This window comes from Corvus hawaiiensis, chromosome 27 (genome assembly GCF_020740725.1).
Source record: "Corvus hawaiiensis isolate bCorHaw1 chromosome 27, bCorHaw1.pri.cur, whole genome shotgun sequence".
In the NCBI taxonomy this organism is placed as follows: Eukaryota; Metazoa; Chordata; class Aves; order Passeriformes; family Corvidae; genus Corvus; species Corvus hawaiiensis.
This window is the reverse complement of record NC_063239.1, coordinates 57,380-82,506: the sequence shown is the minus strand read 5'-3', so window position 1 is coordinate 82,506 and position 25,127 is coordinate 57,380. Positions and strand designations below refer to the sequence as shown.

At 48.4% G+C, this 25,127-nt stretch overlaps 1 long non-coding RNA gene across 1 annotated transcript; it reads right to left on the bottom strand.

The window, feature by feature from the left end:
- Nucleotides 1–1,905: 1,905 nt before the first annotated feature.
- On the bottom strand, nt 1,906–24,337 carry LOC125317604. Its single transcript, XR_007200128.1, has 3 exons — nt 24,326–24,337; nt 17,996–17,999; nt 1,906–2,064 (listed from the first exon to the last, which is right to left on the bottom strand). It is a non-coding gene; the product is annotated as an uncharacterized LOC125317604 (long non-coding RNA).
- Nucleotides 24,338–25,127: the final 790 nt, after the last annotated feature.

The window sequence follows — 25,127 nt, the reverse complement described above, 5'->3', positions numbered from 1 at the left end:
CCCTGGGAGGGTGGGGAGAGGCTGGGATGGAATTCCCAGAGCAGCTGCAGCTGCCCCTGGATCCCTGGAATGTCCAAGGCTGGGTTGCAGTGGTGGAGCTGACAGCAGTGTTTGGTCCAGCCAAAGGCATCACGGTCAGGGAGGGGCATTTGCCCCCCTGACAGTGCCAGCAGAGTCCTCCTGCTGCTGGATAATGGAGCAGGCACTGACAGGGGCTGGAGCATCCATCAAAACCTCACTTCCAAGGCCTGTCCTCGTGGGGTGCCTCTAAAAGGGATTGGAGACATCGATTGCTGCTCTCAGGTGGAGCGGGAGCGTCGCTGTGGCTTTGTGAGTGAACCTTATCTCAGTTCCCTCGCCAAGCAGAACAAGCAGCTCCCTGTGTTTGATTTTCCTTGCTGGAGGCAGGGAAGGGGAGCAGCTCTGTTGCACTTGGCTTGGCTCGAGCACTGGAGCTAGACAAGGACTCCCTTATGTTGTTTTGCCCAGTATCCCTGAAACTGAGGTGTTTTCCATTTCCAATCTGGGCTCTCTGGCTCGTCCCCTCCCCATGTTCCCTTTCCCTGCCCCAGCTCCCTCCTGTCCCCCTCCCCTGCAAGCACAGCCCTTCTCTTACATCAGGAACTCTGAGCTTCCATCAGGGCTTGCTCTGTACCATCCATACCTGGGCTGGGAATTGTGGATTTTGAACTACTCTCAACTTTCTTCTCTCTGGGCCAGGTCAGCTCACAGAAAACCCTCCAAAACTGGCTCCAGATGCTAAAATAAAACCTGTAAATGCTGCACCTGCACAGGGACTCCCATGGATTCCAGTGAGATTTCTTTTCATGGCATTTCTTCCCACAACATCACTTCTCCATGAGTTCCTATTCTGCTTCCTGCTGCAGCTCAGGATGCTGGATTTAATCTGTAAAGTTCAGGATTTATTCTGTGAAATCCTGGCCTTTAATGTGTGAAGTTCTAGATTTAATATGTGAAGTCCTGGATTTAATGTGTGAATTTCTGGATTAGATCTGTGAACTCCTGGATTTATTCTGTGAAATCCTGGCCTTTAATGTGTGAAGTTCTAGATTTAATATGTGAAGTCCTGGATTTAATGTGTGAATTTCTGGATTTATTCTGTGAAGTCCTTGATTTGATCTGTGAACTCCTGGATTTTTTCTGTGATGTCCTGGTCTTTAATGTGTGAAGTCCTTGATCTGATCTGTGAAATCCTGCTCTTTAATCTGTGAAAGCCTGTGTGCCAACACTCCTGTGCGTGTATTTCCATTCCCCTGTTCAGCCTGACTCCTGTAAATCCCTGAGTGCTGCCTGTCGGAATCGCTGTCAATCCGAGAGGCACCATTAGCTCCTTCAATCCTGTGCCAGGTGGGAATTGTGCAGGTTTCCAGGGTACTTTTTTATTTCCAGGGTGGCAGGAAGTCAGGCAAATGTGGCAAACACCTCCTGAACTTGCTAAAACATCGAAATGTGTCACCCACAGGAGAACCGGCAGAAGCAGCTCCAGCCTTGTGCCTGTGGGAAGGAGGAAACCGGTTTTGGGATGGCTTACAGGAGCAGAGAGGAGGAATCCCCTGGAGCAGCCCAAGTGCTGACATTCCCAAATTGCTGTGAAACCCCAGCAAGCCCTTGGGCAAAGGTGTGGGCGCCAGAGGAGCTACGATCGCGCTCCCTCCTCTTCCAGCACAGGGATTATTTAACGGGATGATTTTAAACCCGGCTTTAAGGAGAGGTTTTGTGCCCCTGGCTGGGTCAAGTTGTCACATTAACCGTGCCTGCACGAGAGCTGTCCTCGCCCTGTGACAGCTCTGGGGCTCCTTGTGGTGTGTGGGTGTACTAGCTTGAAAACAAACCAGCGGGAGGCACCAAGTCAGAATAACAATTTAATAGGGAAATTTTAAAAAAGAATAAAAGGCAGAAAACACTGGTTCAAAGTGACAGAGTCAGGATACAACCTGACACCCTGTTAGTCAGGGGGGCAGTAGCAGTCCCATAAGATGGGGGCTGCAGTCCTCCTGAAGTGCTGGATGTGGTTCTGTCAGAGCAGTGATCCTGTAGAAGGGGCTGCTCTTCCTCAGAAGGTCCAGTGGTGGCTGTGTAGCTCCTGTCCTCTGGGAATCCCGTGGAAAGGGTGTCTGTGGTGTTGGGAATCTCAGATGATATCCAGGATGGACTGCTTGGTTCCTCCCTCTGGGTGGAGCATCTCACAGTGGGATGATGAGTGATGAGGCCGGGCGTTGATGGGCTCATTAACAGAAGATAGTCTGGAGGGAGGAGGCAAGGAAACCCTGCCCCACCTGGTTCCAACAGCTCCTGGGGATGGGCATAGAATACAACACTGCAACCCAGAACAGTGGGGAGTGACCCTCAAACAATCAATTATTGGGTACAGCAGAAACGCTTTGGATTCACCGTCAGGACGAGGAGTTGTGCACAAGGAGGGAACCCTGATTCCTGTCAGGGTTCTTCACCCAGACGGTGCTGGGCACTGCCCAGGCTCCCCAGGGAATGGTCACGGCCCCGAGGCTGCCAGAGCTCCAGGAGCATTGGGACAGTGCTGCCATGGAATCAGAGAATCAGGGAATTGCTGAGGTGGGAAAAGCCCTCTAAGATCAAGTCCGACCCAGCACTGCGAAGGCCACCACTAACCCAGGTACCCAGCTGCCACATCCACACGTTTTTGGAACACTTCCAGCCATGGGGACTCCACCAATGTCCTGGGAACATTGGATCCAATGCTTGACCACCCTTTTGATGAAGAAATTTTTCCTAAAATGAAATGTGATTGGGATGATTCTTGGGTTGATTCTTGGGGTTTCTTGGGTTGATTCTTGGCGTTGTCCCTTGCCAAGCCAGGACACCAATTCAAAGATCCTTTCAGATCCTTTCCAGCTCAGGATATTCCACGATTCCATGGAAACTGAGGTCCAAGCAGCAGCCAGGCTGCTCACTGAGCCCAAGAAAAGTGTGTCTGAAATCCCCTCTTTGTCTAAATAATTCCTACCAGGCTCTGCCTGCTAAAACATCAGGCTCCTTCTTGCCTTAAGGGACGTCTGGAAGGGAAACAGAAGGGGAACAGGATGAAAGATTTCCCAGATATGAAGGGAAGGTCAGCAGATGAAATACGAAATGTCACATTTGTTGCTCAACTGAGCAGGATTGCAACTGGAAAAATGCAGCCCTTCAGTCCCGCCGCTGAAAATAAACCCAAGTCAAACAGGAGTCCTTGAGTGCAAACGCGAGGATCAGAATTAAATTCCCTCCTAACTCCTGGGTAATGGAGTTCTGCCAGAGCCAGGAGTCAATTAAGGGGATAAACACTCCCATAACTCACCAACACTTTGCATTTCAGGGGTATTTTGCTGAAGTAAGCACTTAATGTGATTATTGTGTTTCAGCCTGATTTAAGATGACAACTTTTGCATTTCCTAAATATTAATTAGCCTGGAATTTCTATTTATTTAAACTCGGAGGCAGCAAGTGGGTAGTTGTGTGATTTACCTCCGGCTCCTGGCATTTCTCTCAGCTAGGACATTAGAAATGCAATTGTGACCAATTAACCTTCGTGCCTGTCAGCAGAAAGGATGAACGATGGAGCTTGGTGGGTTTGTTTGGGGGAATAATCATCCCACAAACCAGGGCAGGGATCTGCTCCTCTGGATGAGGCTTTTGGATGCCTGCTCAGGGCAAAAAAAATGGGATTTTAATGGATTTTTCAGCTGTTTGGGTCCTGCTCCTCTGGGATTAGGCTGTTCCCTTAGGGGTGGCTTTTAGGGACACGTTGCTGCATGGCTTGTATGGAGCTCCTGGAGTGTCTGCCCTCCTGAGGGTTTGGAATAATATCATCGGAATGGAATGAGAGAGATGGATTTTTTATCTGAAAGAGGGGTTAGATGGGATGTTGGGAAGGAATTCCTCCCTGTGAGGGTGGTGAGGGAACAGAATTCCCAGAGAAGCTGTGGCTGCCCCATTTCTGGAAGTGTCCAAGGCCAGGGTGGAGCACCCTGGGATAGTGGGAGGTGTCCATGCCCATGGCAGGGGGTGGCACTGGATGGGCTTTAAGGACCCTTCCAACCCAAAACATTCCATGGTTCCATGAAAAGGAGAGTCTTCACTGCAGAGATGGAACATTTTCCACAGCAGACCCTTCAGAGCATCCTGGGGCTGCCTGAGTCCCTTTGACACCTCTGAAATCCTCACCCTGTGGTATCCAAGAGCTCCCAGGCCAGCTGTGGACTTGTGTCATTCAACTCCTGTGTGGCAGGGAGGGAAGGTGGGTATGGAAAACCTCAGATAGGCTGAGATTAAAAGACTCTGGACACCCATAGCTCCTTTGGAATCTAACGGGAATTTGTGTACTCGGCTGCAAAAATGGAGACTTTTTATCAAACAGCACCAAGTGGAGCATGGCAAATCTCCCCCCAGGAATTCTGCTCCGCTTCTCCACCCCAATTAAGGCCCTCGTTGCGCTCTCTTGGCTCTGTTCTCCATGTAATGAGGTGATGGTTGAAGGATTCCAGCTGTAATGGACCAGTGGCCACCAAATTCCCTCGAAACATCTTTCCCTTAAACACCTCCCCTCTTTCAGCCATTGAGATGCTGAAATTCCTGCATTTCCCCGGAAGGAGCTGCTTGTCATCCCAGAAAAAGGGTGTCACCCATCTTGTTGATGTTTATTGAAACTTTGGATCATCTCTGGCTTGGAGATGTATTTTTAGCTCTGTACTTTTTGAAAGTGTTGTTGGCCCCCAGTCAGGGAACAGCAGGGTTAATGTAGAGCCTGGAGGAGCTCTCCCATCTGTTCCAGCTTCCATCCAACCATGGAGTTTTACAAGAGCTCTCTAGGAGGGCTCGGAGTTCTCCAATTTGTAGTATTCCCTAATAAAATCAGCTTGGAACATTGCCTGTGCCGAACAGGAGGGTGTAAAGTCTTCAAAGAGACAAAGAAACTTGGAAATATCAGATTTCTTTCACATTTTCAGGAATTCTGTTTATTTTGATTGACGTTGAAATTAGAGGCGGAACAGATGGAGTGAGGGTACAGCAGGATGAGCTGAGCTGAGGCTTTGACACTCTAATGAGGAAATTAGGAGGTAGAAGCTGCTGGTTGGGTTCTTCTTTGGGGTCTATTTATGTTTTATTTGCCCTGATGCTTCTGTCAACAGCAACAAATCTCCAACCAGGCTGAACCCAACAGATCCCCAACTAGGCTGACCCCAACACATCCCAACCAGGCTGACCCCAACACATCCCCAACCAGGCTGAACCCAACACATCCCCAACCAGGCTGACCATAACACATCCCCACACATTCCCTGGCCCAGCCCTACGGACAAGATGGATCATCAAGACTGGGTAAATCGTGTTTATGCCAGCTCCTGAAATTCCCAGGCAAGATACCCGGATTATTTCATGGATTTGTGTTGGTAGCAGGTGGATATTTTGTGATTTTGGAAGCTGGGGTGGAAGTTAAACATGAGGGGATGCCACAAACTCTTGGCTGATCTTTTCCTTACTCTGCCACTGGAATTGTAGGAACCGATCGAGCACCAGGACACTCCTCTCCTCAGGGTTGTGTTTGTGATGGTGGCCTTGGTTGGGCACCATCGTCACCAATACAAATGTTTGCACTAATTAGTTATGTGTTAAATGGTTGGACTCGATGATGTTAAGGGTTTTTTCCAACCTGATTCCCTCATTCTGATACGGGCTTGGATTTTACACGTGGATGTGGCTGCAGGGAGATGAAGCGTGAAATGCTTCATGCATCCATGGATACATTAATTTCATATATTCAATACATTCAAGACTTTCTGTGGACAAAGAGTTCCTGGTTTAGTTTTTGATCTCAGCCTTTCTCAGCCTCCATCAGCATTAAAGTCACAGAATTAAAGGAAACAAAGTAATTGAAATCCTTCCCTGCTAGCACATCTGGGCAGACATTTGGAAATGGAGATGTTATTACAGAAACCTAATTAAATCATTTTCTCCACTTGCCCCCCAGCGATGAAACAACCGTGACATGTGGTGACTTTCCTCCAAGCAGCCACCATGAAATCAGCACAAATTTTCCATCAAAAATGGACAGCTGAGGCCATCAAACCAACGAGTTCTGGGGGCGTCAGACCTGGGCTGCCTCACTAAATGCAGTGTTCGTGTGGAGTGGGAGGGATTTGTTCTCCTGAGCCTGGACCTCAAACTTCCCACGTACAAAAGGAGCTGCAAGAAATTCCTTTTCTCAATTAAGCAGGAATTCCCTTTCTCAATGGAGCAAGAATTCCTTTTCCCAATGAAATTGTTGGCTGTTAAGGTCCTGGCCTTGTCCTTGGAGCACAGCAAAGCTGGGTTTGAGAAGTTCCCATTCATTTCCCTCTTAACTTGTTGGAGGTCAATTAACAAGAACCAGAGAGGTATAAAAATGGGCTGGAAAGGGATCTGATCGTGGGTGTTAATGAGGGACGGAATCATGGAATGGTTTGGGTGGGAAGGGACCTTAAAGTCCATCCCATCCACCCCCTGCCATGGGCAGGGACCCCTTCCACTGTCCCAGGCTGCTCCAAGCCCCATCTGACCTGGTCTTGGACACTCCCAGGGATCCAGGGACAGCCACAGCTGCTCTGGGAATTCTATCCCAGTCTCTCCTCACCCTCCCAGGGAGGAATTTCTTCCCAATATCCCATCCATCCCTGTCCTCTGGCAGTGGGAAGCCATTCCCCCTTATCCTGTCCCAGCTTTGGACTCCACAACCCAAAATCCCCTCTTAGAGTTCAAAGTTTCACATTTACAACATGAAAACATCGAAGCTCTTTTACACAAGAATATGTGGAACAATTGGAGTGCTTGGCAGTTCCTGAACATCCTGGTGGGAGGAAACAGGAGGACTGAGGCAGATCCAGAAGGAGTTAAACTGCACCTGAGCAGGTCGGGCAGCTCAGCCGTGTGTGTGTCCCAGGCTCTAAAATCAGGATTTGTTTTATTTTGTGCACCTGTGATGTGTCGTTTTTCATTGTTCGCTTCTTTTTCTGCGCTGTCTCTCGCTCCTCAGCCGGCTTTGTTGGGAGCTCTCCATTCCTGACAGCCGTCCCCTGGGAACAGCTGGTGCAGAGGAGACAGGGGTTGTGTTCTCTCCTTTCCCTTCCTTCCCTCGCATCGTGTGTTCCCTGTCGGATGGCGGATGTCACCCGGCACTTGGTGACAGTGCTCTGTGTCCTGGCACACCGTGAATTGCTGGGGTGTCCTCTCTTGCCCTCCTGGCCCCTCTTCCCCAGCTCTCCACTCCTCACCGAGCAGTTTCCCAACTCGATGAAGGGAAAGGCTCTCAAAATCATTCATCAGAGGCAGAACCATCCTGGAGTAATTGGAGGGACTGGAAAAGGATCATTTTGTGTTTCTTTTCTCCCTAATTTACTGACAACTGTGGCAGCCGGGACTGGGAGCTGAATCACCTCCCTGAGACTCTACGTTTAAATGATATTTTTATTATTTCCCATTAATCTGTCCAAGACAGGGGAGGAGGCTTTCGAAGTTTCACAAATGGATCAGAACACACAGGGGCCCGTGATTTTCAGTGGGAAACGAGCATTTAACTGCTCCTTTGTGCTTTTGAAAGCCTTCTCTGCTCAGGTTCTCCCCATGGTGGAACCAGCCCTGGTGTGGTTTAGTCCTTGTTACCTTAATTTGAGGAAAAAAAATCCTTCCAAAAGTAACTTGATGTGGTTTATCCCCGTCCATGTGGGGAGGATGGTTCTGATCATCGAGGCTGTTTAATGTGTCTGACAAAAGCATCACAAGACCCAAGAGTGGGAACCTGAAAGCAGCCAAGTTCAGGCCAGACATGGAATTTATATTTTAAACAGTGTGAGTTGTTAACCCTGGAAATAACTTGACGGATTCTCTCTCACTGAGTTAAATTGACGGTGGCTCATGCTCGCTGCACAGGGGGACCAGACCAGACCCAGCCTCGTCCCGTTAATTATCCCAAACTGATGCTGGCGGTTTTGGAGCTACGGGGCTTCTGGGACAGGAGCTGGATCTTCCCTGTGCTGTTCCTTTGGATGAATCCGATTTTTCAGGGCTAATTAGGCTGTGCCTGAGACAGAACTTTATTGCTCTGTGCAGCTGGTGAAAGTTGAGGTCAAGTAGATCGAAAAGAAGTTGGACCATGACGTGGGAGTTCCCTGCCGCTGTTGTTATAAACACCAGAAAAAGCAGGATTATTACCAGACCTTGGGGTTTTTACATTTTTTTGTGCCTCTTGAAGATCTCTGTTCTCTTCTGATGCCCTAAAAAGCAGCTGAACTTTGTTGAAACCCCTCCCATGCCGCAGAAGCAGAGTAAATCCAACAGGGCTTGTTGCTGCCTGCATCGAGCGTGATGTCAGCCTCATTTCCTCCCTCTGCCTGCAGCCCTTCTCCAGGGACATCTTTTGGAAAAATCATTTTGTGCTGCTCTGTGTGACACTCCAAACTCACAGCCACCGTGGCTGAATCATTATTTCAAGGACGAGGGGGGCTGAACTTGCCATTGACTCAAGACTCTGCTGGAATTTCACTGCCATCCCTGGTCTTCAATAGGAGCTTATCTCTGTGCCACTCCAGATTTTAATGGCATTCGTGTCACAGCAATAATAGGGTCAGGCTCAGTCTGTCCCAGCATTGCCAGCGAGGTCTGGTTTATTCGTTTTTATTTTCACAGCCATCAAAGCCTTAAACAGAGCTTATCTGATGGGACCTCCATGGGGAAGGTGATGGGGCCTTGGAAAGGGAAACTAAAGTCAGGTTCCCACAAGGAAACTCCTGTTGCAGATCCCTGCTAGTCCCAGCCTCAGCGGAAAGGTGGGAATTTGGTGAGTGGTGAAACACAGAAATGTTGGTCCTGGCTTTGGTCCTGGCAGCAGGTCAGAGTTCTCCAGGTGGATTCAGCCACTGGCGAGGGCTGCCTCTAAACTTAATGAATCATGGGATCATTAAGGTTGGAAAAGACCTCTAAGATCCCTGTCTCTGGAAGTGTTCAAGGTTGGATGGGCTTGGAGCAATCTGGTTTAGTGGAAGGTGTCCCTGCCCATGGCAGGGGGTGGAACTGGGTGATCTTTAAGGTCCCTTCCAACCCAATCCATTCCATGATTCCACTCCATGAAATGACGGCTGACCGTCTGTCCAGTTTAGTTAAAATATTTTTTGTTTTAGCTGTTTTTATTGTTCTTTTTTTGGTGTTGCGTATAAAATTGTCAGAGTCTGTTTGTATACTTTGCATGCTTGGCCTCAGGCCAGGAAGAAGCTTCTGGTCCCTCCTGCGTTCGTATCTCTAAATTTGCAAGGAGGAACAAACCCTCCAAGGAATCCTCCCAAGGTCCGGGAGTGCAGGCACTTGCCCGGGGCTGTTTACTGTAACAAATGGATTTGTACAGCACATCCTGGCGCTCGGCTCCCCACGGACACCAGGGCAGCAAAAGGGGAAGGAACCATTTCCAAGTCCTCAAATATTCCCTCCTGCAGCACCTGTCTGTGTTTTGAAAGACAAAAGGTGCACGAGAGGTCACAGAGCTGCTGCAGCTCAATTGAAGGTGTTTTGTCAGTCGGTTGAGGTGAAGTTTCAAAGCTCCACCATCAAAAACGAAGCAGTTAGACAGGATGGAACAGTCAGAAGCTGGATGTGGGCAGCCGTGATGCTTTGGGAATATTTGCAGGATCCGGGGCACTGTTTTGCTGCTTGTTGGGTTGGCTTGCGTTGGGTTGGTTTGGAAAGAATGGATGGGTTGGAAAGGGTGGTTGCATTGATAAGGGTGGTTGCATTGATAAGGGTGGTTGGGTTGAAAAGGGTATCTGGGTTGAAGAGGGAGGTTGGAAAGAATGGGTGGGTTGGTAATGATGGTCGGGCTGAGAAGAATGGCTGAATTGGAAAGCGTGGTTGGGTTGAGCTGGAAAGGATTGTTGGGTTGCAAAGGGTGGCTGGACTGGAAAGCGTGATTGGGTTGGAAGGTGTGGTTGGGTTGAAGAGGATGGGTTGGAAAGGGTGGTTGGGTTGGAAAGGGTGCATGGGTTGGAAAGGGTACATGGGTTGGGTTGGAAAGGGTGCATGGGTTGGAAAGGGTGGTTGGACTGGAAAGCGTGATTGGGTTGGAAAGTGTGGTTGGGTTGAAGAGGATGGATGGGTTGGAAAGAGTGGATGGGCTGGAAAGGGTGCATGGGTTGGAAAGGGTGGTTGGGTTGGAAAACGTGGTTGAGTTGGAAAGGATGCTTGGATACAAAAGGATGCAGAACGAGTTTCCTAAGGAATGCTGAGCCCTATGACCCTGAGCCAGGAAATACTCAATTTGAGTTTATCTCCAGGTAGCTGAGCGGCTGGATTTGGAAGTCACCTTCAGACGGTGCAAGGGGAGTGAAGATCTCAAAGGACCGATTCTGCTGCCACCTCAGTGCACGCTGTCAGGATGTGACACCTTTGAGATGATGTGGGAGGGTCTCTCCTCCTGTCTGAACTTTGCCTCCCACCTGGATCATCTGAACCCCTCCAAACTCTGCTGGGCTTTGTGTGCTGAGGCAAGAAGCTGGGATTTGATAAAGCCCGTGTGACACTTGGTGGGACACCAAGACAGAGCCAAGACACGTCATGACCAGCATTTGCCTGGCAGGAGACTCTCAGTGGGCTTTGATTAATGACAACTCTTGGTACCACTGATATCTCCCATCCAAGGATATGCAAATATTCACTGATCGAAAAATTCCCTGCATTCACCGCCACGGTGGCTCCTTGTTTGTTTTTGTGTCATGCAAGAAATTCTGAAGGTCACATCTCAATGACACAAGACTTGAGGGAAGGGAAGGGGAAAGAAGGGGAAAGAAGGGGAAAGAAGGGGAAGGGGAAGGGGAAGGGGAAGGGGAAGGGGAAGGGGAAGGGGAAGGGGAAGGGGAAAGGGAAGGGGAAGAGGAAGGGGAAGGGAAACCCTGGAGTTGTTAATCCAGGAAGTGTGAAGGAATAGGAACCAGGAAAAGAGGTTCTCGTAGCGATGAAGATGAAGGAATAGACAGACCCTTTGTACGTGTTGAGACTGACAGAAGTGACACAAACAGGCAAACTGACAAAAAAAAGAAGTGCAGATTTCATGGAAAGTCCATGGAGTGGCACACTGGGAACAGAACTGAGACCTTCCCATCTGGGATTCCCACGTTTTAAGCCCAAGCCCAGCATTTTAGGACCAGTCTCGCAGCTGGCGTGAGCGGTTGTACACGAAGCAATGTCAATTTATGCTCACTGCAGATCTCTTGATCGGGATCTATGGTGGTAATTATTCATGCTCACCATTCGTATTTGGGGATTAATTAACTATTCGTGGTTCCTATAAAGAATATTGTCAACTATTTAATGGCTCATTGAGTTCAGCAGGATTTCAAGGTCCTCTCTTACGATTTCCACAGAATGGTTATTGTGATTTGTGACTTGGAGGAGCAGCGAGTGAGCTGTGAGCAGACCAGGAGCATTTCGGTGTCAGTTCTACCCTGTGACAAATGGGCTTTAATTGGATTTAAACACGGGTTCTGCTTGGTGAGACGAGGCAGATGAGAGAGGAGATATGGGAGAGTTCTTTTAAAACATAGAAAAGAGGTGGTTTTGTCCTGCCGGGTGTTCCATGGGCGCTTTTGAACTTTATCAGCAAGGGTGAGTATTCAAAATTCATTCCTGCAGGTCTTAGACCACTGGTCTTGCATCTCCCTTCATAAAGATGTTTGAGTCAAGGTCTTCAGCCTGGTTTGAACACCCTGGAAGTGTTTAAGAAATGTGTGGATGTAGCACTTGGGGATGTGGGTTGGCCTTGGGCTTGGCTGGGAGAACACTTGGATTCCATGACCTCAGAGGGCTTTTCCAATGCTTTTATGATAATGTGATTTTGCGCTGCCAGAACTTCAGGTTCTGCCTAACTCAGCACATTGGCTGTTGAGTATTTCTGAAAATGTTTATTATTCCAGTGAAAAGCGTGGACTGTCTGGAATACATTATCCCAGCTGTGGCTGCAGTGGCCTGGGGTGCTCCTGGAATGATTAATTGTTCAAGTCTTTGTAACTCACTGCTGTGCATTTATTTCCAGGGAAAAAATGCATTTTTGGGAGAGTAAAAATGGCCTTTTTTAAGGTAACAGGGTCCTGTGCTGTGGAATCCTCTCGGAATCTGCTTGGTGTGAGGGTCAGAGAGTGGCCAAGAGGGGCAAGGGTGACTTCTTGATCTGCTGGTGTCCTTGTTCCTCGGGTTTTCACGAGTTTTGGGGTGTGGGCCACAAGATGCTCGGAGCTGAGGCTGACGAGGATAAGTGAGAGAAGGAGCAAGTGACTCTTTGAGATTCATCCAATTTTCAGAAGGTTTTAGGATTTTGCCGCTCTCACAGAGTTGTGCCTTTAAACCGAAGGAGAGTAGGCTTAGACTAAATATTGGGAAGAAATTCTTCCTTGTAAGGGTGGGAAGCGGCTGGGATGGAATTCCCAGAGCAGCTGAGGCTGCCCCATTCCTGGCTGTGTCCAAGGCCAGGTTGGAGCACCCTGGGATAGTGGGAGGTGTCCCTGCCCATGGCCAGGGGTGGGACTTTGAGGTCCCTTCCAACCCAAACCATTTCTGGGATTCTATGAAAAGCTTTAGGGAGGGAATGGAGGGAACTGAGACCCTGGACATGACAGACTGAAGTGTTAATGGGGATGGAAAAGATGGAACTGGGTGTGTGAGAGGCTGGGAGGGACTGCCAAAAGGAATTTCTCCTAATTTCCAAATCCATGCTTGCAATATTTCCCAGGGCCTGTCTCATCCCCATCTACTGTGGATGAAGGAACTGCACCCAACTCCCTTTGGCTCCACAGGGTCTCAGCTCAGCGAGGTGTGGAGCATTAAATAATTCAGTGTCCTCAGCGTCTGCACCGAGTGTTCACAGCATTCCAATGAGCCCAGGCAGCAGGGAAAAGCAACAATTTCCCAAAGTAGATTTTTGGCAATGGATCTGCTAAATCTTGAACAAGCTTCTCGTGCTAAATGGTGACGCCAATTTGTGAGTTCCTGCCTGGAGCATGGCCCGTGCTGGCATGGGGATGATTTCCTTGTTGTGCCACCGTCACCTGAGGACAACGAGGGAATAAAGAAATCCCAGTGGGAAAAAAAAAACTCATGGAAATATTTTTATTGATGTTCTGGCTTTGCCAAAGGAGGAGAGGAGCGTGTGTGGAGGTGGGGAGTTTATCTGGCTGAAAAGATGGGGAGAGGTGTTCTCCCTGACATTTGACACTCTGATTTTGGAGTCAGGCTCCTGCAGTGATGGAATTGCAGAGCCAAGACTTTGGATCGGGATTTACTTTGGCTTTATGCTCCCTCTCATGCCCACAAATAAATCAAATGTGCTTCCCTATTCCCCTCACCACTTAAAATAATAAAAGAAGCCCAGAAGCTTAAAAGGCAGAGATGTAACTGATAAAGGGCTCACGTTTTATCTTCCATCTCCCCAAAATCCTCAAGGGAGCTCGTGCCTGATCCAACCTGTCCTGCAGGTCTTGTATGCAGGCTGCAGATTTATTTAGTGCCTTTAGCTGGTGGCTGATCCCTGACAGGACCTCCTGGGTGGCAGGAGAGCCTCCGCCTCTCCTTGTTTTCAGTCTCCGCCAGGAATAAGCAGGCTGGTTTTGGTTTAGTTTTATTTATTTTTCCTGCTTTGTTCTTCTTTTTTCTTGTCAGTCGCTGCAAAGGCTTTGGTGGGGGCTGCCCTGACATAAACCCTGCACTGACATCGATTTCCCTGATGCTTGAGGCTGCAGAAAATAAGGAAAGACCAGTTTTCCCGCAATATTGAAAAGCCTCTTCACCCCAAAGGCACAGAGCCCAGTGGTGGGGACTTTTCTGGATTAGGCTGGGAGGGAAAAGACCTCATCCAGCCAGACAGAACTGAGCCTCGATGGCTTTTCCTGTCTCCTTTTCATCCACTGTCCTTTGCTTTCATAGGATCACAGAATCCTGGAATGGTTTGGGTGGGAAGGACCTTAAAATCCTCTCATCCCACCCCTGCCATGGGCAGGGACACCTCCCACTGTCCCAGGCTGCTCCAAGCCCCATCCAACCAGGCCTTGGGCACTTCCAGGGATCCAGGGGCAGCCTCAGCTGCTCTTGGAATTCCATCCCAGCCCCTCCCCACCCTCCCAGCCAGGAATTCCTTCCCAATATCCCACCTTTCCCTGGCACTGGGAAGCCATTCCCTGTGTCCACTTTGGTTTCCCCCTTGTTCTTGCTCCCACTCCCAAACTGGCTCCCCACAACAAACCTGGAATTTGGGTTGGGTGACAGCTCATACATAAGTTAAACTCTCCAATTTGGGCTCATGGCTGTGTCTGGGCACAGATTTGCTTTAAATTCCACCCAAATATTCCCCAGCACCATCAGAAAATCACCTCCCTCCCAGACAGCGGCTGTGCTGCTCCCCTGGCCCTGCCCTAGGGGTGCAGTGGGGCTCTGATAATGCAGAATCCAGGACTTTTAAAGCACAGGGTCTGGGTTTTTTCTGGTTGAATTCCATGGACACGGCAGAGCTGCTCGGAGAAAATCCAATCCATCTCCTGTGAAATGAACTCAGTCATCCTTCAGTTTATTGAGTGAGAGGGAATACAAAACAAATCCACAAATGTCAAAAGCAGTCTACATGGGATCATTCCATTCCTTTTTCCATTTGTTTTCCTGATTAAAATGATTTTTAACTGGTTCCTCTCTTAATTTTATATGACAAAATATAATTCACTTGAATATCCTCCACAGCCCCCCTGCCAAAGTTCATTCTTGGCCAAATTTCCTGGAAAGAGGGGAAGGAATGATGGGGAGGGACTTTGCTGAGTCACGTTTGGAGCAAAAATCTCGTTGCTGGATCTGCAGGAACATGTCTGGGAAAATCCTTCTCACTCCATTAAATTCACCGGATTCCTCCTGGTCTAAATGGGCTGGCAAAGCACCCCAGTGGTGATCCACTGATTTCTTCCAAGATGGGAAGAGTTGGGCTTTTTGCAATGATTTTCTGCCCATGAGATTTTTCTGGAAGCGTTGGACTGAGGATTTTTGTGGGAACACAAAATCACGGAAACATGGAACGGTTGGGGCTGGAAGGGACCTTAGGGACAACTTCCAAGCCCCATCCAACCTGGCCTGGGACATTTCAGGGATGGGGCAGTCACAGCTTCTCTGGGAAATCAGATCCAAGAGAGTCTGTTCTGTTTCCTGACTGAACCGACGTTTCTGTGCCGGATGTGGAAAGATTTCCAGCCTTCCCCAAGGACTGGGAATGGATCCTTTCAGGGGGTTAGGAACTGTTATTCCACTCTCCCAGGAAATGGCTTTTCCAGCATCCTCCAAGGAGACTGAGACAGGACCAGGATTCCAATCCAGCTTACCCAACTCAGTCTTGTGTCTTTATCCACATCCAGGTCCTAATTCCCGTAAAACTTCCCGTTGAGGGAGTAGCTGAGGTCATCCTGAAGTCTGGGTGGCTCTGGGTGTTCCTTGCACCATGGAAATGAGGAATGGAGCGAGCACACAATGGGAAGGGAGATGGAGAAGGACGATCGTGCTGAAGCAGGAAAGATAATTTAGGGAAAAGCTTTTTCCTCTGCTAAGGCCATTGTTGTTTCATCAAATCCAATATCCTGGAATGAAAAGAAAGCCTTAAAAAGTTGAAATTGAGGAGTAATGAATGAAGAGCCACCAGATATTACATTTAATGAGCTGGGCTTAGGAGAGGATTTAACGAAGGCACCATTAGGAATTTTCCTGCATTTATTTTAGGGCCCGCTCTGAAGTGGGGGGAAATTTGGGCATCTGCAGAGATCCAGGTTAGTGGAAGGCCTGAGCTTTTGTGCTGGGATTTGGAGCAGCCTCAGGAATTCTGTTCTCCCTCTGCCAAGGCCACCAGCCCAGGTGACAGCTGTGTCCCTTCGTCCCCTCTGCCCAGCCACCCCCAGGCTCAGAGCTGGCAATGCTCCGTAGGATGCCACAGACTCCGTGGCAATTCCATGCAATCCCAAAGCCAACATCAGAGGGTGAATGAAGGCTTAATTAAAAGCTGACACAGGAAGGGAAATTAAATTAATGTCCTAATTAATGCTTCGGGTTTAGTCCAAATGGGAAACTTTCTGACTCTCCTTTCCCTGTTGCGGCTCCACGCTCACCCCTGGGCACTGATGTATTTGGGCTCATTTGGCCCCAGTCCTGGAAAACATCCTCATTAAAAATCGTGTCCACATTTAATTCTCTTCCTGCCGCACTTAATTGCCGGCCCAGATAGGGCTGGAGTTAGGGATGGGATTGAAAAAGGTGGAGCTGTTGGGGAAATTTTGCATAAGGCCCCCAAATGCTGATTCGACTGAAAAACCCTCACTTACTGCCCATATTAGAATAAAGTCCCTTAAATTGATAATGAATTGAGTTAATCAGAGTCCCAGTGTTTCTTTGATTTCGGTGATTTCAGTGGAACTGGAATTTTTGTAGCATGGCTTCCTTAGGATCAAGAAGAATCAAAAGGCTCCCAGAGCAGTGAGGTTTCCATGAAGGAAAATGAGAAAAGGAGAAGCATTGGAAGGGTTGACCACATTCACACTTCCAAGGTTCATTTCCTGGCCTTGGGCACTTCCAGGGATGTGGCAGCCACCGATTCTCTGGGTGACACCATTTTACCTCTGTCTTTTTAAGATGTGGGGAGCCACATGAGTCAAATTCTTGGCTGCTGTGTGTCAGAGAGGAGGAATGCTGCATTCCCGGCACCGGAGCCACCACACCCACTCCTTTAATCCCTCTGGATTCACATCAAATGTGTCCTGACAAGGTGAGGTTGGGCAGAAGAGCTCATGAGGTCATGGGAGGGAAGAAAAAAATGTGCTTATCAAATAAAACCCAACTTTATCATTCTTCTTTGTGTATTTTGCCTTTTGGGTGGGGCCCTTCCAGTTTTATTCCAAGTTCTCGGACGTTTTACTCCACGGGAAGACAAACGCATCAAAAGCTGGGACGCTCATTAATCTCACGGTTCCTGCTTTCAAAAAAATTAAAGATGTCTTCATAATTATTAAGAAAAATGCCACGAGACTGAGAAATTGCCTCAGTAGGTGGCACTGGTTCCCTTGGAATCAGGTTCCGATGGAAATCGATGGGAGCTCTGGGAGAGGAGCTCCTCAGGCGTTATTGATCCAGGACTGAGGGATGGCTCTCCCGCGTTGGGATGTGCAGTTTTCTCTCTCCACTCAGTTTTTCCTCTTTTTAGCTTTAATAAAAATAGGTTCTGGAAGTTTAAGAGTTTGTAAAGCTCAGGCTGGTGCAAGGTCGGAGGGTGGGGAGGGGCTGGGATGGAATTCCCAGAGGAGCTGTGGCTGCCCCTGGATCCCTGGGAGTGTCTCAGGCCAGGTTGGAGGGGGCTTGGAGCCCCCTGGGACAGTGGGAGGTGTCCCTGCCCATGGCAGGGGTGGCACTGGGTGGGCTTTGAGGTCCTTCCCATCCAAACCATTCCAGGATTTTGTGATTCATTTCCTCAGTCTAGTTCAGGTCCCAGCTGGAACACTCGGAGGGAATAAAAACGGGATGGTTGTGTTCTGATGTGGGCAGGGGAAAACTTCCCTCTCCAGAAACCCTCTCTGTCCCGTCCAACATTCACACACAGAAAGGAATTCCCCATTGGGAGTTTTCCATAGGTTGTGCATCCTGTGGAATGATGCCAGGCCGGAGGGCTGTGCACCCATGGAATCACAGGATGGTTGGGTTGGAAGGGGCAATTCCAGGGATCCAGGGGCAGCCACAGCTTATCTGGGCAACCTGTCTGTTGCCTCACCACCCTCACAGGGAAGAATTCCTCCCCAATATCCCATCTAACCCAGCCCTCTGACACTGGGAAGCCATTCCCTGTTATCCCAGCAAATCCATCCCCCAAAAATGATCCCATCAGGAGCATGGGTGCGTTCAGCATCAGAGCAGGGGGAAAAGCCTTCCTGTTGTGAATCCAGCTCACGATCCTTGGATGTCTGTGGTGGAGGAGCATTTCTCACCCCCAGCCTCTGGCTCCAAATGTTAAATGTTGTTTTTATCAGCAGCTCCTCCGCCGGAGCTCCGCAGGATGAGTCAGTGCCCTTCGGAGAAGAGCTGGGAATCGATAGAGCGCCGGGAATCAGATACTGCACTCCAATATGGATATCTCCAGCGGCATGGGAATGGTGCTGGTGACTAATGGATTGGTGGAAAAATACAGCCAGAACAGCGCAAGCAGACAACAACCCCTCTGGAATTCTCTGGGACACCCAATCCATCGGATCTTGTCCTTGCAGATGATGAAGGGGTGGAAAATTGAGCTTCCAGGTCCTGGTGGAACAAAAATTCATCTCCTGAGAGACCTTTAAAGATGGAAACTTCCCCAGGATAGTTTTTTGGGAAACCAGCAGCAGACGCTGCACCTGGAGCCTGATTTGGGAGGGACAGGGATTATTCCCCTTCCCTCGGCACTGGGAGCCTCATCCGGAGCTCCAGAATGGGAGAGACATGGACACGGCAGATCCCTGGATCCCTGGAAGTGCCTAAGGCCAAGCTGGATGGGGCTTGGAGCACCCTGGGATAGCTGGAGGTGTCCCTGCCCATGGCAGGGGTGGCACTGGATAATCGTTTATGTTCCTTCCAACCCAAATCATTCCAGAAATTTGTGATTCCGTGATCTCCTGGCTGTCAGAGATGTTCTTCCCCCTCTCCTAATGTTTCACGAGCATCCTCCAAATGTTCCTTGCAGTTTATCCAAGGACCCCTGGGGATTTCTGGGGAAAAGGAGTCAACGAGCTCCCGAAAACCACATTAATGGCGGGAATGAGCTGCCAGCTGTGCTCAGCTGGCGCCGTTCCCTTGGCACTCGGAAGTTTTATTGTTTCTCCAGACAGAGAATGCCTCGGGCACTGCTGGAATCTGCATCCCAGCAAGCTGGGGGGACTGAAAGTCAGGAAAAATCATCAACAGAATAAATTTTCCCTCTTGGCACAGGAGGCTCTGGATTTCCCAGTGCCAGGTGCCGGCTCCCTGTGTCCCCCCAGGTTCCTGCTCCTGACCGGGAACGGAAACAAGAGTCATAAAACTGGGAATGTTTGAAGATAAAGGGAGATTTGAATCCTACATCTGAACCTGTGGCAGAGTGGCAGGGCTGGAATACAGGGATTCCTGGCTGCAGGATCGGAAATTCAGGGATTCCTGGCTGTAGAGTCAGGAATACAGGGATTTCTGGCTGTTGGACCAGGAATTCAGGGATTCCTGTCTGTAGAGTCAAGAATATAGGGATCCCTGGCCATTGGATCAGAAATTCAGGGATTCCTGGCTGTAGAGTCAGGAATACAGGGATTCCTGGCTGTTGGATCAGGAATTCAGGGATTGCTGTCTGTAGAGTCAAGAATATAGGGATCCCTGGCCATTGGATCAGAAATTCAGGGATTCCTGGCTGTTGGATCAGGAATATAGCGATTCCTGGCCATTGGATCAGGAATTCAGGGATTCCTGGCTGTAGAATCAGGAATACAGGGATTCCTGGCTGTTGGATCAGGAACTTGGGAATTCCTGGCTGTGGAATCAGCAATACAGGGATTCCTGGCTGTAGGATCAGGAATACAGGGATTCCTGGCTGTTGAATCAGGAACTCAGGGATTCCTGGCCGTTGGATCAGGAACTCAGGGATTCCTGGCTGTTGGATCGGAAATACAGGGATTCCTGGCTGTAGGATCAGGAATTCAGGGATTCCTGGCTGTCGGATCAGGAACTCGGGAATTCCTGGCTGTGGAATCAGCAATACAGGGATTCCTGGCTGTAGGATCAGGAATACAGGGATTCCTGGCTGTTGAATCAGGAACTCAGCGATTCCTGGCCGTTGGATCAGGAACTCAGGGATTCCTGGCTGTTGGATCGGAAATACAGGGATTCCTGGCTGTAGGATCAGGAATTCAGGGATTCCTGGCTGTCGGATCAGGAACTCGGGAATTCCTGGCTGTGGAATCAGCAATACAGGGATTCCTGGCTGTAGGATCAGGAATACAGGGATTCCTGGCTGTTGAATCAGGAACTCAGCGATTCCTGGCCGTTGGATCAGGAACTCAGGTATTCCTGGCTGTTGAATCAGGAACTCAGGGATTCCTGGCCGTTGGATCAAAAACTCAGGGATTCCTGGCTGTTGGATCGGAAATACAGGGATTCCTGGCCGTTGGATCAGGAATTCAGGGATTCCTAGTTGTAGGATCAGGAATACAGGGATTCCTGGCTGTTGAATCAGGAACTCAGGGATTCCTGGTCGTTGGATCAGGAACTCAGGGATTCCTGGCTGTTGGATCGGAAATACAGGGATTCCTGGCCGTTGGATCAGGAATTCAGGGATTCCTAGTTGTAGGATCAGGAATACAGGGATTCCTGGCTGTTGAATCAGGAACTCAGGGATTCCTGGTCGTTGGATCAAGAATTCAGGGATTCCTGGCTGTACACAGGTGGAATCCTGTGGATTGTGTCAAATCCCTGGACAGAACCAAAGAGAAATAACCTCAAATATTTCATTATCAGTCCATTAACTGTTATCTCAAACCACGGGTGATACTGTTATTAATATTAGCAGTTAATTGTTCTGTGGCTATTGATGCTGATAGAATCGATATTGATTATGAGTAATTAGATATTGTCCAATTATAGTATCAATAATATGGATTTATAATATATAATATAAATAATATATTACAAATATTCTCTATCTTGTCACATTCCTCTCAAAATATTTGACAAAGGCAGAAGATTTTATCCCTGTACTAGAGAGGAGACTTTGGTGAAGACCAGTTATATTTTTTAATATATATTTATATATTTGTATTTGTATTTTTATATTTATATTTATATTTTTATATCCATATATTCATATTTATATTCCTTTATCCACCCTTTATACATATATGTATACATTTTTTAACATATATTTATATTTATATCTGTCTTCCTGTATTATTTAAAGCTCTTTCATTTACTCAGGGGAAGTTCTTGGCATGGCAGTGACCAATCCTGGACTCCTCTATTAATCCATCAGGATTTGGTTCTGGGACATTCCATGGGGATAATCCATGGTAAAATTGGTGTAAATGTGTAAAAACACCAAATTTAGGCTGCAGAAGGACCCTGAGCTTCACTGGGTAATGGGGAAGTTGAGCCACGCGGCACCAGCTGGGCATAAATCCCAAATTTTTTTACCTGGATTGGGCATCTGGGTTTAATTTGGGATTTTTGGGGTCTTTTCTGAGGTTTGATAGATGGGAGATGGTGGGGACCAAGGTTTAACCCCTTCCTCATCTGAGAGACCTGCAGAGATTTCCAATTAATTCAGAATTCCTTCCAAAAACAAGGCGAATATGTGGGAATTGAGATCAGGAGTGATGGGAAGGGAATGACAGCCCCAGAGGGAGGGATGGAAGATCCCCTACAGAGCTGTGACAATCCTGGTTGTCTCCTTCAGTGGGAACAAACCCAACCATGCAGAGAACAGCCCAAAAAATAAATAATTCTGCTTTCTTAATTCCGGAGTGATGGAGATGCTGAGCGAAACCACAGCCAGAAAAATCCAATAATTAATTCCACTTTATCCCGGAGTTTCCTTGGGGGAATGCTGTGATCCATGTCCGTGTGCATCCACCTGACAGGAAACTCAACGCTCCAGGTCTTGGACCTCGAACCGGCTGACATTGATTTAGATATTCTGCAGATCAGAGCCTTTCCCTGGAAAAAAAAATCCATGGATTCAAGAGTGCTTTAAAAAATGGCTCTGGGTTTATACCAATGGAAATGTGAATTATTCAGCCCCAAAAGCGAGAGGAAAGCTCACAATTTCTCGTGGTTTTTTGCTTAAAACCGGTCAGAAACCCAGCTGTAATTTTATTTTTTAATTCCTGCCAGTGCTGGCTCGTGCAGCTTTTTCATGGAAGAAGAATCTGTGCTGAGGTGCTTTCCTGGGCCTTGCCTTGGCAGCAGGAATTCCTGGGAAATGTCAATTTTTACTCAGAACATCAGCAGCAGTTTGGGTCGGGAGGGCAGGGCCAGTTCCTCCTGGGGACCCGGGGCAGGGGCCATCCTGGTCCCGGGAACGTTGAATTCCTCTGTTCAATATCAGGGATCAGGGCAACTAAATCCAGATAAATCCAGAAAAATCCAGATAAATCCAGAACAACGGCACTGGAGTCTCTGGAGACTTTACAGGACCTGTAGAAGGAGGATTTGGTCCAGAAGAGTTATTTTTACTCAGATAAAACCAGGCTCTGCTAGACTCAGCTCACTGTAAACCTTGGATTCTTCCATCACAGGAACTCCATTTTATTTTGGAAAAAAAAACCAAAAAAATCTGAGGATGCAAATCCTTCTTTTTAGCTTCTGCTGGGAGTAACTCACTGACTTCCAGATCCTCGCTCCTTCAGAAATGAACTCTATTTCAGTGCTTTAACCCCGAACTGTTCTTTGCCCAGCTGAAATGCAAATCCAGAAGAAGACAGGGACTTCTGCAGTGTGAGAAATGAGACAACTCTTAGTAAAAAAAACTAAAATAATTTATTGAAAACAGAAAAATTGAAAAATTACAGAAATTAGAAAAATATAAAAATTTGGGATCCTATGGCTCGGCAGATGGTATGCCCCAGGAGCACAGGGATCTGAGATCTTCTGGCTGAGACAGCACTGGACCTCAGGTAGAGAAAAGGACTTGCAGTGCTGGTCCGAAACTTTTAGCTGGTCCGAAAGTCAGGAAAAAAATTATTAAAGGCTCCGTAATAGGAGTAAGGCTTTTAATGCCCAGCACTGTCCTCCACCCCAGCTAGCCTGCAGAGAGAGAGAGAGACCACCTCTCTCTCCGTCTCGTTGTTTTATAGCGCCTTTGCTCCACCCCAGTCCGCCCACAGCCTGCCCACAGCCCGCCCACAGCCCGCCCCTTCGGTTCAAAGCGATTGGTGCTTTCCCTTTGACAGATCATCTCCGTCCACCAATGGCTCGTCGTTGTCAGAGGGGTGGTATTAGTTGAGATAAGGGTGCTATAATGCCTTCATTAAAATTCAGGTTGCCACGGAACTTGCCTACAGGGTAAGGGCTATGGGGCTAAAAATAGCTGCTGGCTGGTAGAACTGGGGTTTTTGGAGTTAGCCTTGGAACCAAAGTGCAAGTAAAAACACCTAAAAAAAGTATTAAAATACATCCAACACATCTTAAAACACTTGTAAAAGTATGCAGTAAACACAGGAAAGGTAACTCTTATGGTGTACAGGTGGTTTGAAGTTTGAAAGGGGAGCATAAGTTGGGATTTTTAACTGGGGAATTTTTAACTGGGAAGGGTGCAATTCAATAAACTACTTTGAACAATTGAAAACACTGATAATGGAACTTGATTTTTGTACCTGGGCTGATGGGTTAAGTTTAACATTCAATTTAAAAATATTTAACTCAAAATTAATTAATTAAAGCACTTAATATGCAAAGACCAAGCACAAATAGGGATTTCATGTATGACATGCAGGAACCCAAGGAAGTCAGGAATCCAAATCCCGCGGCCACCCGATGGAATTTAGGCACTTAAACTTCCTTTACTCCTGTGAAAATCCCAGTCTATGATTTTAAAACAGGTGCTGGCACTTCCTTTCACTCCCTGAACATCTTTTCGAGCGGGTTTGACGTGATGGGCGCTGAGGAGCTGTCACAGCCCCTCTCCTTTAGCAGTATTCCCAGAGAGATGGGAAGAGGAAACTGCAATAACGGAGGAGGAGAAGCAGAGGATTTGCTCTTCTGCCTCCAGAAGTTTCTCCCCAAATTCCATTTCCTGCTCTCAGAAATGGGAAGGGTTTTAATGATCCCAGGGGAGGAAGAGGCCCTCCTGGGAATGCTGTGCCTTCAGGACGCTCTGGGGCAGCTGAGATGGTCGGGTGCCGTTGGATCTGGGAGTCGTCTGTAGGGAGAGCCCGGAGACCTGCAGCTCCAGAGGGGAAAAATCGGGACACAGGGAGCCAAAATGTCTCCTCGTGCCACTGACTCAGGGATATTCACGGGATGGTTTGGTTGGAAGGATCTTAAAGCCCACCCAGTTCCACCCCTGCCATGGGCAGGGACACCTCCCACATCCCAGGGGGCTCCAAGCCCTGTCCAACCTGGCCTTGGGCACTTCCAGGGATCCAAGGGCAGCCACAGCTTCTCTGGGAATTCCATCCCAGCCCCTCCCCACCCTCACAGGGAACAATTCCCTCCTCAAATCCAATGAAAACCTCCCATTCTTTCAGTTTAAACCCATTTGTTCCACCTGCCCTTCCATGGGCAGGGACACCTGAAGAATTCCACCTTCCAAAGTAACCGGACCTCTCACCCAACTTTGGGAGCAGCCGCTGAGAATGGGTAAAGGTATCCAGTGCTGGGAAAAAGGGGAAGTTTGGACTTTTCTTGGGTCTTCCAAATGCCAAGACATCCTGGAACACCGCAGCTCCCAGCCTGGAACACCCAACGTGTTACACCGAGAGGTGTCGGAGCTCACAGGGGTGGCAAATTTCCTTCCGCTCCCATGTGTGAAAATTCCCAAGTCAGGGATGGAATGGGTGTGATTTAAACCCTCAGCTGCTGCTCCCAGTCCCCGTCCTGGTCTCTGGGAGAGGCTCTGACCCAGCACCAGGCAGGATGGATCCGCCGCAGCTCCGGGCACGGAGCGGGTGTGAGAAGTCACACCCTGAGCGGGCTCAGGAGCTGCTGGCGGATCTTTCCAACCCTGAACACCGCCTTTTCCCTGCTCCTGCTTTTAGCCAGCACCTGTCAGGGAAGATTAGAAGAGGGAAGATGACGTGGAATGAAGAAAAAGGGTTCTGAGATGGGGATAAAGCCCCGCCCTGGTACTGCTGGGTGTCACATTTCTGCTTCGCAGCCTTCCCTTGTTAGCAAAGAAAAGAAAAAACCCCAACACCAGCAGTAAAATCGTCTGTGTTCAGCTCCTGGGTACCACAAGCATTTTCTTCCCAGAAAAAAAGGGAATATTTCAAGTAAATTGCTTTTGAAAGCAAACTGCTACTTCTTAGCGCCTCATTTCAGCTGCTTGGAGCCAAACTGGTGGAAAGGAGGTGAAGGTTTCTTGCTCCCACACC